The 12,073-nt window shown below is 42.4% G+C and overlaps 1 protein-coding gene across 8 annotated transcripts in view; it reads right to left on the bottom strand.

Moving 5' to 3' along the window:
• Window positions 1-12,073, bottom strand: part of SORBS2 (sorbin and SH3 domain containing 2) — a 311,892-nt gene that overhangs the window by 167,519 nt on the left and 132,300 nt on the right. For 5 of the 8 annotated variants that reach the window (XM_014537084.1, XM_014537085.1, XM_014537091.1 and 2 more), the window contains one exon: window positions 867-1,005. The exons of 2 other annotated variants lie outside the window; for them this stretch is intronic. The gene's annotated coding sequence lies outside the window, so the exon portion shown is untranslated. Of the gene's footprint in view, window positions 1-866; window positions 1,244-12,073 lie in introns of those variants that run through there. One more of the 8 variants, XM_014537083.1, reaches the window with a different exon arrangement.

Genomic DNA, 12,073 nt, shown 5'->3' with positions numbered 1-12,073 from the left:
AACAGGGGGACAGGGGGGCAGGATTCGTCCCAGTCTCGGTGGTGGGAGAGCCTGGCCGGGAGACAGCCTTTCCCTGCAGGTAAGGGGGTCTCCGGGCACGTAAAACCCAAGACGTAGCAGAGGGAGAACCAAAGCCCAAGAGATCACCTCAAGGAAGTGATTCCGACGCACGGAACAAAAAGACTTTTCACCGACCGCAGTCAATACCCACAATCAAAGCCAACGCCGTGTTTGAAGTTAAAGTCCACAGATCAAAGTACTTGGCAGGACGGTGAGCGCGCGTACGCGGAGGGGTGGCGGGGAGGCGCGGGGAGCTCTCCAGAATATTAGATCGTCACGTGCGAGAAACCTGCCGGCAAGACTTCCAGCCGGGGAGGGAGTCCTCCAGCCCCAGCGGGTCAGCCAACCGCGCCAGGAAGACACAAACAGCAAACAGCCCAGCAAACCGCTCCACGGCCAGCTAGGAGTGCGCGCGGGGCGATCGCCCAGAGAACCACAGAAAAGAGAGCTTGCTCATTGTCCCTCAGGAACAATTACTCATAGATTTTCTTTATTCGGGCGGTTGCATCTTTTTCCTTAAAAAAAACCCCCAACACTGTGGTGCCTGCCAGGCGGGCTGCTGCGTGGGGTCAGGGCGGGGAGGTCTGGGCAGCGCAGGCACAGGCGGGGGACAGAGCGTGAAGCAAAGTTTAAATTCGCCCCCCCCCCCCCATGCACAGAGGCTCCTGCTGTAATGGGGACACCCTGTTTACCTGGAGACCGTTCGCAGCCCTCCGCTTATTTTCACTCTAAATCATTTATTTCGAAAGCATTCACCAGAAAGGTCTCAGGAACCAAGGAAATCCTTGTAGAATAAAAACTCTTACCTCGGGGCAGCCGGGCTCCCAGTCGCTCTGCGCAGAGGAAGTAGGAGTCAGTGGCCTTTACATGTAGAGATTGTTTATTTAGCCCTTTTCAGAAGGTCTTGAACTCCAGAGATTTCAGATTAAGTCCCAATCCAAGTGTCTGAAGGGGGGGAAAAGGCCAGAGAGAAGGCAAATAAGGGAGCGAACGGATCGCAGCTGCTGGGTGGTGCTACCGTTCTGAGCGCCTTTGAGCTATTTTCAGCATTAGCAGCAGCCGCGGGTGGACTTGCTAAGGGAAGAAAAAATCTAGTCGGAATCGCCACACCCCCCATCCCCTACCCGGGAGGGGGTGGGGGAGGACACCAACCAGGAAACCCACAACAACGTGGTTTACGGTGCAAATATTCATTTAAATGTTGGGGAAAACTGCCCAGCGCTCTTGAAAACAAACAAATAAAAACCTTGACTGGAATCTTAAAGAAACAGAGTGCCTAGCCATAATCCCCAAGTTTTTTTTTTCCCCCCAAAATGATTTGCCTGATTCATTGAAAATAAGACTTCTGTTCGTGCCTTATGGAAAGGGAAGGCTTTCAATCTGATATTTTCTTGCTCATTTACATATGGGTCTTAAAAGCAAATGTTCCATCTCTGTGGTAGGTATACCTGTGGTTAGCCGAACTTTCTTCAGATGGAAGGCAAATGGTTTGTTTCTAGCACGCACCCACATTTCCAGTTTCATCAAGGATGCTATTTTTGAAAGCTACTTGGTTAAGCTGTTGACGTTTCTTATCTGTTGGCAGCGACTGGGGACCATTCAGTGACATGATGCAGACAGACACCAATTCCCCCTGCTCTCCCCACCAAGGCCAATGAAGACATAATCCAGATTGAGTCACCAACAATGGCCAGCAAACTAGGGTCTTTATTTTGTTTCTAGAATTATAAATTAAGATCTAGAAGTTGTATTCATGCTTGCATGCATACATGCATCCATTCTGCAAATATTTGTGAGAAGTACTCTTTAACCTAGTATATGCCAGGCACTTCAAGAATAGAGTGGGCAAAATATATAGCGTCTTTGCTTCCAATGGTTTACAGCACACAAATCCAGCAAGAATAAAGATAGAATTGGTTAACAGTTTCTTTTTTCTTTTTTCCCCCCATACTATGAGGCTATTCAAGCCATAGCCATTGGAGATGAGCTCTCTTTATAGTATGACTGAAGGGAAATGCTATGCATCATCAGACCAACTCCTGGTTTCCATTGCTTCATTCTGCCTTTTAGACCCCTAAGAAGAAGGAAAGTTAGTTGCTTCCTACAAAGGAAACACTGAGGTATTTTTATAAAAACCTTTATTCTGGGTGGATGAAACCCTGAGTCCTTTCAACTCCCCAGTCCCTATAACGAAGACAATGCTTAGCAGTCAATGAGTTCTGCTGAGAGATGAAAGATTCTATGACCTTAGTCCAGTATAAAAACCACCAGGAGATAGTTTATAATTAATAGGATGAAGGTTGGTTACTAGACACTCAGATCAAATCCAATTCTTTCCTTGCAATTAAAGAGAGACACTGAAAGTGATTATAGAAAATACTGAGGATGATGCATGCTATGTTAAAAAAAAAGATATGACTGCTATTTCAAGTAACATGGTAAAATAGGAAATCCTTCAACGTAATACACTTATATTAAAGGTATGCAGATATTTAAATATAAAAAATGACATCTTAAAAAAATGACATCTTAAGTTTGAAATATCTAATCAAATTTTAAAATAAGATTAACTTTATTTAAAAATATATATAGCAGGGTTTTTAAAAATATCTGTAGAATAATGCATTTTTTCCCATTCATTTATTTTAAATGGTCATAGGTTAATATGTCTTAGTTATCTGTCAGTTTGAAATAGGATATTTACATTACTTGGTCAAAATGATAAATGGTAATTCTGACAAAAAAAAATGGAAGCCTAGCCTCAGACAGAAAATTTTAAATTGTTTTTACTTTTTCCTCCTAATAGTAGTTTATAATAAAAAGAAAATGCATTTAAATATCAGCCTTCCTTGAGAAAAATGGAAGTTACGGGAACTAATAAAGATGAACTATTTGACTACCAAATCAGCTGTTATTTTTAAATTCCAAATTGCCTGTTTCCCACAGCAATACATTGCCTCGCATTTAACTACAATCTTATGGAGATGTGTTCTGAGAAATGCTTCTTTAGGTGCTTTAGTTCTTGTTCCCACATCACAGAGAGCACTTAACACAAACCTAGATGGAGCAGCGTCCTAATCACCTAGGCTGTTTGCTCCTAGGCTACAAACCTGTACAGCAGGTTATTGTGCAAAACAAATTGAGATGATATCAATCACCAGAAAAAAATGATGCTATCAAGAGATGCGGTAAACACAGGAGATGTATGAGGCTGCTGCCTGTGTAACAGGCCACACTGTTTGACGGTGTTAAAGAAAATCCACAGGCCCCAAAATGGCATCACTGCCGATAAAAGCCCATGATAACAAACCTAGATTAATACCTGATCTAATTGCAATTTCAACCTCTTCCAGAAAAGGAATCTTAATCAACCGGTCTGTAATTTTCTGGTCAAGCCCCAGTAAGGTTACCTGTCACTGTGGTCCCTCTCCATCCCTCAGGGAAAGAAGAGGCAACCTGCATGATAAAAAACCCTTCCCCTCTGTCCCCCCAAAGAAAGGTGTCCTGGCCCCAAAACAATCATTTCTTTTTTAAATAGCTCCCTTGCCCCACCCTCTTCTTATAAAAACCTTCCATTGTGCACAACCCCCTACAGCCCCCTTTGTAGTTGCTAGGTGGGATGCTGCTCGTTTTGTGTGTAAGTAGAAAAAGTATACTCTAAAACAACGATGAAAGTATAGTATAGTAAACACATAAACCAGTAACATAGTCGTTTATTATTATCATCAAGTATCATGTACTGTACGTGATTGTATGAGCTAAGCTTTTATATAACTGGCAGGGTGGGAGGTTTGTTTTCACCAGCATCACCACAGACACATTAGCGTGGGGCTATGACACTAGGAGGGCTGTGACATCACTAGGCGATAGGAAATTTTCAGCTACATTGTCATCTTATGGGACAACCATTGTATATGAGGTCTATCGTTGATCTACATGTCATTACGCGGTGCATGGTTTTATAGTTGGAGTCATTTTGTATTAGAATCTGCACCTGAATGAACAGATTATGACCCTGCTAGCTGCTTCCATTTAGGACACATCTTATCCTGCCACGGGACTCACCAAAGGTCTCCTTTGTTCCCCAAGGGTCCCATTGACCAACCAGCCTGTCCATAGCACCTCTCACCAGATTTGATGTCACAGAAAAGTGCATGTTGGACCTTAGGCATATTTTAAAAGGTTAGAGGATAATAAATTTGGACTTTTCTACTTATGCACCTACTATGCCTTTTATAAGTTATTGATGTCTTAACAGTTGTACTAATTGTAGTCATCTTAATGATTCGATTTGTATTCTTTAACTTTATTTTTTTTAACAAATAAGTAGATTTAAAATAATCGGGAAATGCCGAAACCGGTTTGGCTCAGTGGATAGAGTGTCGGCCTGCAGACTGAAAGGTCCCAGGTTCGATTCCGGTCAAGGGCATGTACCTGGGTTGCGGGCACACCCCCCGGTGGGGGATGTGCAGGAGGCGGCTGATCGATGTTTCTCTCTCATCGATGTTTCTGACTCTCTATCTCTCTCCCTTCCTCTCTGTAAAAAATCAATAAAATATATTTTTTAAAAAAAAGCTTTAAAAAAAATAATTGGGAAATGCTTCTATTAAAGTGGGCTTATTATATTGGTGAAACACCACATAGGGCTTCGGGCACCACCCCTCCTCTGTGTACCGTGGGGATAATAACAGCACCAATCCCCAGGGTTGTGGTAGTATTTATGTAAATAAGGCACATAAGATGCTTGGCTAAGTAATGGCTGATACATAGCAGGCATTCAATAAAAGTTCATGCTGTTATCATTATAAGTGTAGGAATTGGCTGTCCAATATGGTGGATTCGTGTGGCAATTGATCATTTAGCATGTGGCCAGTAACAACCGAGATAGCATTTAAGAGTAAAAAACACACTGGACTGCGAAGACTTACTATGGAAAAAGTATGTATACTACCAAATTAATTAGTATATTGATATATGTTGAAATGATGATAATATTTCAGACACATAGGGTTAAAAAAGTTTTGTTATAATTCATTTTACCTGTTTTTTTTCCTTTTTAAAACTGACAACTAGAAATTTTACATAATATATGTGGCTTGCATGAATGTCTATTGGGAAGGGCCATCTAGGCCAGTGGGACTCAAACTGTCAAAACATAGGTTGCTGGGCCGCACCCCCACTTTCTGACTTAGTAAGTTTGGGGAGGGTCCTGGAATTTTGCATCTCTAACAAGTCCCCAGGTGGTTCTTGGCCACACTTTGAGAACCACTGAGCCTGCCGTAAAGAGTGGCCTACGGACCAACATCAAAGACATCACTTGGGAACTTGCTCAGAAGTTGAAACTCTCAGGCCCTACCCATACCGACTGAACCAGCAAGTACATTTTAACAACATCCCCAGGTTGTGTGTATGCACACTGAAATTTGTGAGAAATTGATATAAAGTAGTGTCTTTCCGCCCTGGGTACAAATGAGACTTATCTGGAGAATTCTTTTAAATGCCAGTATCCTGGGCATACCTCTGGGAAGTTTGTTTTAAGTAATCTAGATGAAATTCAGGCATCTGCGTATCTAAAATCTCATGGGGTAAAAGCAAGCACTGAGAGTTTGATGGGCAGTGGGGCCCATCAGACCACACACACAGGGGCCAGAATCCAGAAACCAGACAGGTTCCTCCTAGGGACGGGCAGTTGCTTGGGGGGTTGTCCAGTGCTAGGAGGACAAGGCCTGAGCAGATGGTGGAGACAGTGGAAACCGACAGCAAGGGGTTGGGTGGGTATAGCCACCGGCAGGAGGGACCCGGGAAGAAGCGACCTGTGCTTCCTCAGGCCTGACAGAGGACCCTGCTGCTCAAGAGTGAATAAAGCAGCACATGGCCGTGGTCTCAGAGGAACCAGAACACGAGGCAAGTCATCTGGGTGGAGATGCAGGCTCTGAACAATAAGGACTTGGGCACAAGAAGGCCGGTGCCAGTCATGAGCGGGACTGGCCACCGTGTTGACTGTGTCCTTAACCTCTCCAGGACTGGATCAGGTTCAGAGGCTCAAGCAGGAACCATCTTTCACGGGTAAGGAGGGGAAGAAATGGACAGCAGTGTTGAAAGTCAGTTTGGTCCTACATTCCTTCTCTCCCTCCATAGCACACAATAAAAATGGAGATTGTTCTCGACCAAGTATTGGTCGAATTAAAACCATGTATGCTGAGGCAGAGCTGACGTAGACCAAGACCACACTGTCCCAGGGGGCATGTATATCTCAGGAGAGGGCCTTGTAAACTCCACTCTCCAACTGTTCAAACGGTGAGGAAGATGGGTATCGTGGCATGAGAGGCCTGGTTCTCCGGCACACCTTGTCCTTCCCTTAGACAAGTGTGCCCACTATTTTGAATGATGCCTCACTTTTTCAGGTGGTTGCCAGAGTTTTGTGTGCTCCGGTGACTTCAAATTAAATAATTAATTAAATAAAACCATCATCGTGGGAGAGAAAATGAAACCATCATTTGGGAGAGAAAGTCGCCCACATTGGTAACATTTAAAATTCCCGATTCTGCATGCAGAGACAGTTTTCTTCTCACTTAATTGGTTGGTTGTTTCAGAAAACTTTTAAGAACTGCATAATGCTTAAGAACAGAGAGTCTGGGTTTGAATTCTGGTCTTGCTGCTTTTGTGTAACGTTGGGCCAGTGATTTCACCTCCTTGTGCCTCAGTTTCCTTCTCTATCAAGGACCTATCTCATTGGGCTGTTGTGAGGATTAAAATAGGGATTTTAAAGGAATGTAGAAAAGCCTGGCATGTTGTAAACGTTACTGTTGGTTAAATAGTGAAAATGTAGAATAACTATGCATATATGTGCCATATATGTTTCCATATGTGGCCAAAGATAGTTGTTTTTTCAAACACCATGACAATTTCCAGGGATTTTGATATGTGTGGCTTGTTGACCACATGTATTTTGAGAGCCCTTTGACAGTTGTTTAAAATTTTTTCCCAAGAGAACTCAGAATTCTCAATTGATTCCTCATCGCTTCCTATTATTTGAGAGGATCTCAGGAGGAAGGAAGTGCATGCAGTTTTCCCATGAATATTGTTTTCTAGGTTATGTTTCCCCCTGAAGTCCTTTGAAAAGTGAGCTGCACTATAAATGTCTGAAGGCTTCCGTGGCCTATGCCGGTTTAGCAGCATTGTCTACTATTCCAGGAGAACAATGTGTCATTCTCTTAGACATTTTAGTGCTTAGGGAGAGGCAGCAAGACCGCCTGAAACACTGGCATGAGTTTCAAAGTCGTATTGAAAAGGAAGTCAGATTCTTCAACTATAGCCCCCAGAAATCAGATCATGCTGATTAAAGGAACCGGTGGGCCCTGACATCAGGCATGGTGGGTGCAAACTGAAGGCTTTCAGTGGTTCTCAACCTGTGGCTCACGACCCCTTTGGGGGTCGAACGACCCTTTCACAGGGGTCGCCTAAGACCATCGAAAAACACATATATATTTACATATTGTTTTTGTGATTAATCACTATGCTTTAATTACGTTCAATTTGTAACAATGAAATTGGGGGTCACCACAACATGAGGAACTGTATTAAAGGGTCGCGGCATTAGGAAGGTTGAGAACCACTGCCTTAGATGAAGTGTAATAACATCTTTTGCGCTTGTCTGTGTCAACCACACGAAACAAAGCGAAGCATATGCAACAAAAACGGTGACGCTTGGTAGCCTCGTGCACTTCCTGTTGGCCAGGCCGTCTAGGGACCTCAGTCCCCTGAGAGCTCAGCACTTGAGTGGGGATTTCAGACCAGTCACGTGGGTCTCTACGCTTGTGCCCTGAGGCACAGGCGGAGGAATCTAAATAAACTGATAAACAAAATAGATCCAGAGACATAGAAGCATGGAAAAGACTGAGGAGTCTCAGCAGGAAGGGGTGGGGTGTGGGGAGGGGGAGAGACTAACCTGACAGGGGAATTTATATGCATATCTGCATAGCCCAAGGACACAGACAATAGTGTGGTGAAGATCTGGGTGGAGGGGTGGAGGGGGGTCAATGGGAAAAAACACAAAGGTGACATCTGTAATGCTTTCAACAATGAGCATACATTTAAAAAAATAAAAATAAAAATAAAGTCTATGCCTTTGCTTGGACTTATGTAAATTACATTGGGCACCCGTCCCCCGCCACCTCCCCCCCCCAATCTACGTCTGGAGGTGTGATTACTTGAAAGTTGTAAAATCGTCTGTAATTCCTACTACCTATTACTGCTGTGAGGCAGATGTGTTTTAGAAGGTGATTTGCCATCCATATGCCATTCGGCACTGAACTTCATCAAATAAGGTGATAATCTTCATGAATGTAAAACAACTAGTATCAAGTGCAAGAGAGTATATAGAAATACCCTTTGTTAAAACTCACTTTTCTAGTTAAAGCATGTTTTTAGCTGTACTATCTGACTCCCATATGGATTAAAAAGCGCCTCTGCTGTTTTACATAACCATGACTTAGCTTTTCTTGATATTTATATTCCATGAAATTTGAGCATATGCAACAGTTGCTAGATATGGTCTAAAAATCTTTAAGATAAGCGTGCTAAAAGTGGCTCCACATGATCTGGTCTCTTCTGGCATCTCCACCCACTCTCCCCTCCCCACCCCCTGCCTCTCTTTTAGCTCCAGTTCTTCTAGCTTCTCTGCTCTTCTCTCAGTGCCTGGGATGGGCCACACTCAGGGCCGTTTTGTGCGCTGTTCCCTGTCGCTGGAACGCCTTTCCTGCTCAGCAGTTCATGCCCCAGGACACTTGGGCCCTCAGCTGAAGTGTCCTTTCCTCAGGAAGGGCTTCTCTGATCCAGCCAAGGTCAAGGTTTTTGTGGGGTGTTTTTTACCTTGAAGAATCATATTCTTCATTCCCTTGGGGGTCATTTATGCATACAAGTTCTTTGGTTGTGATCTCTTCCCACTCACCCACCCTTCCTCGCCTTCCCTCTGATATTTGACAGTCCATGATTCTATGTCTCTGGATCTATTTTGTTCATCAGTTTATTTTGTTCATTAGATTCCACATATGAGTGAGATCATGTGATACTTATCTTTCTGTGACTGGCTTATTTCGCTTAGCATAATCCTCAGCATCATTTTTGATGGAAGGTTCTCAGTGATATGTTTTATTTTACAGTCCAGTCACTATTTCCATACTTATTACTCTTTAAAATAAATAATTAAGCATATAACAGTTGGGGCAGACAGTGCTGTCTACCTATTAAGGATCCATTTTCACTCTGATCTTTACTCCAGACTCCTGACAATATGCCTATCTGGAAACTTATCTTCCAAAATTCTCTTGCCGTTTGTGCTGGCTAATAAGCTATATGCAAGACACTTCACATATGCAGTAACAACACAGAGCCTGCTTCACCCTTTCACCTAGTGGGTGGAGATGCAGATGCATTCTGGGAGGCACGTGCTAAGGGAGGGATGGCAGAGCTGAACACATTCTGTGAGTCTTGGTGTTTGGGGCAAACCAACCCCTTCCCTGGTTAAATGGCTTTCTTGAAGTAACCTATTTGTTGAAGCTGGAAACATACCAGACACAATCATCTAAGAACAATTTTGTCACGCTGTGCTGTCTGAAAGACAGTCGTAGACCAGTAGGCCTGCCATTAAGATATCGTGGAGCTCTAGCTGGTTTGGCTCAGTGAATAGAGCGTCGTCCTGTGGACTGAAGGGTCCCAGGTTCGAATCCAGTCAAGGGCATATGCCCAGGTTGCGGGCTCAAACCCCAGTAGGGGGCGTGCAGGAGGCAGCTGATCAATGATTCTCTCTCATCATTGATGTTTCTATCTCTCTCTCCCTCTCCCTTCCTCTCTGAAATCAATAAAAAAAATAAAAATAAAAAGTTATCGTGGAATAGATAGTTTCAGAAGTTTTGAAAGATCTTCTGGACATGAACCACTAGTCCTTCCCACAGTTGCCCATTATCATTTCCTAGTGGAGTGAAAACTGCCGTGAAAGACAGCCATTCTGTGGGAAGCCCCAGGAGCTGAATCATTTGAATAGTTTTGGCTCTAAATATAGTCAAGTAGTTGGCTCCTTTTCCCTAAAACTAACATTTAATGATCGGTGATATCAAGAGAAATAAAAACACAGTAATAATGTACAGGAAATACAAAACAGGAACCCATTGTTTATCCTGTTCTGGGTGTACATGGCCAGAGCATTGTTCGGAAAACTTTGAACAGGGTCATTTCAATGGAGTTCACTGAGCTTTCAACATCTCAATTGAGCGGTGGAATTTGTCCTTGTTAGAGAAAGAGTGATTTTGAAAGGATAGTCAAGGCTAGTGATGTATTGAGTTTGAATATGAAATAACCTTTAACATTTCCACGTATGCTTTCTTAAAATGGTGAATGCTTATCAGAGGTGAAGGGATGGTGGATTAGGAAGCCAATAATTTTCCAGCTTTGCATAAAACTAAGGACACATGCAAATGTGGAAATTATTTTAAGCATCCTTGTCTCATAGTTTCTGATTAAATACCATACATTGAAGAAATGAATATAAATCACAATACATTTCATTATAAGAGGCAGTTACCTATAAATAGTTTGTCTTTCTATCTATATTTGCCAAGAACACAATGATTAAGAGCAAGGTTCTGGAGGCTGTTGGCCACCATGGAATTTGACTCTACTGCCTCCAGCAGGGTGGCTACTCACATCTCCTTGAAGTATTCTACTCACATCTTTAGTTTTCTCATTAACAAAATAAGAATCATAGCAGTATTTGCCCCATATGGTTGTTATGAAGACAGAATGAATTAGTAAATGCAAAGCTCTTCAAACAATGCCTACTATGCAATAGGCACTCCTACATTATGGTTATTGCCATTATTATCATCATCTCGTTGATGCACAACACATGTAGTTAAAAGCATGGATTTTTATAATAAATAGTCCTCAGTTGATTTTTTGGTTCTGCCTCTTATTAACTCTTTGCATTGGGCACCATCTCTGAGTCTCAGTTTCCTCATCTGAAAAGTGAGGATATCAGTGGCCTTAGAGCAGCGGTTCTCAACCTGTGGGTTGCGACCCCTTTGGCGGTCGAACGACCCTTTCACAGGGGTCGCCTAAGGCCTTCCTGCATATCAGATATTTACATTATGATTCATAACAGTAGCAACATTACAGTTATGAAGTAGCAACGAAAATAATTTTATGGTTGGGTCACAACATGAGGAACTGTATTTAAAGGGCCAGAAGGTTGAGAACCACTGCCTTAGAGCATCCTTAAGAGGATTGAAGAAGATAATGCATGGTTACCGCACGTGGCCCACAGTAATCATTAGTAACTTTTAAAAATCAGGTAGACTAATATTTTTGTAAATATAATAATTGATCTTCACAAACATATGCACTTTTACTTCGCTAATGGGGAAAATGGAATGGATTGGACAAGTGTAGATATTGAATTTAATTCCTGTATACTTTATTTCAGAAAGCTCACATTCAGAGTTTTATGGGTTTTTAAAATTTTAATTTTAAACAAGAATTCATGGAATTGTCAAATGACAGGAATAAGAAAATTTCCATCTCTGCTAATGACTTGGTCTGTGATTGATATTAACAGCCTCTTTAAAGCAATAACATTATTATCGACTTATTTTCTGAGTAGAAGTAGATTGAAAAGGAAAGATATTGGTATAAAAAGGAATAGTAGATGAGTGGACCAAATAAGCTGTGGTACATTTACACAATGGAATACCATGCAGCTATAAAAAAGAAGGATCGCTTTCCCTTTGAGACAGCATGGAGGGACCTGGAGAGTATTATGCTAAGTGAAATAAGCCAATCAGAGAAAGATATCTATCACATGATCTCATTCATATATGGAATCTAATGAACAAAATAGATCCAGAGATACAGAAGATGGACCCTCAGAGGGAAGGCGGGGGAGGGTGGGTGGGAAGAGATTAACCAGAGAACTTATATGCATAACCCATGGACACAGACAATAGTGAGGTGAACTGCT

The sequence above is a fragment of the Myotis brandtii genome, unplaced genomic scaffold (assembly GCF_000412655.1).
Source record: "Myotis brandtii unplaced genomic scaffold, ASM41265v1 scaffold1719, whole genome shotgun sequence".
Taxonomy (NCBI): Eukaryota; Metazoa; Chordata; class Mammalia; order Chiroptera; family Vespertilionidae; genus Myotis; species Myotis brandtii.
The sequence above is the reverse complement of the archived record's forward strand: the minus strand, read 5'-3'. Positions and strand labels throughout refer to the sequence as shown.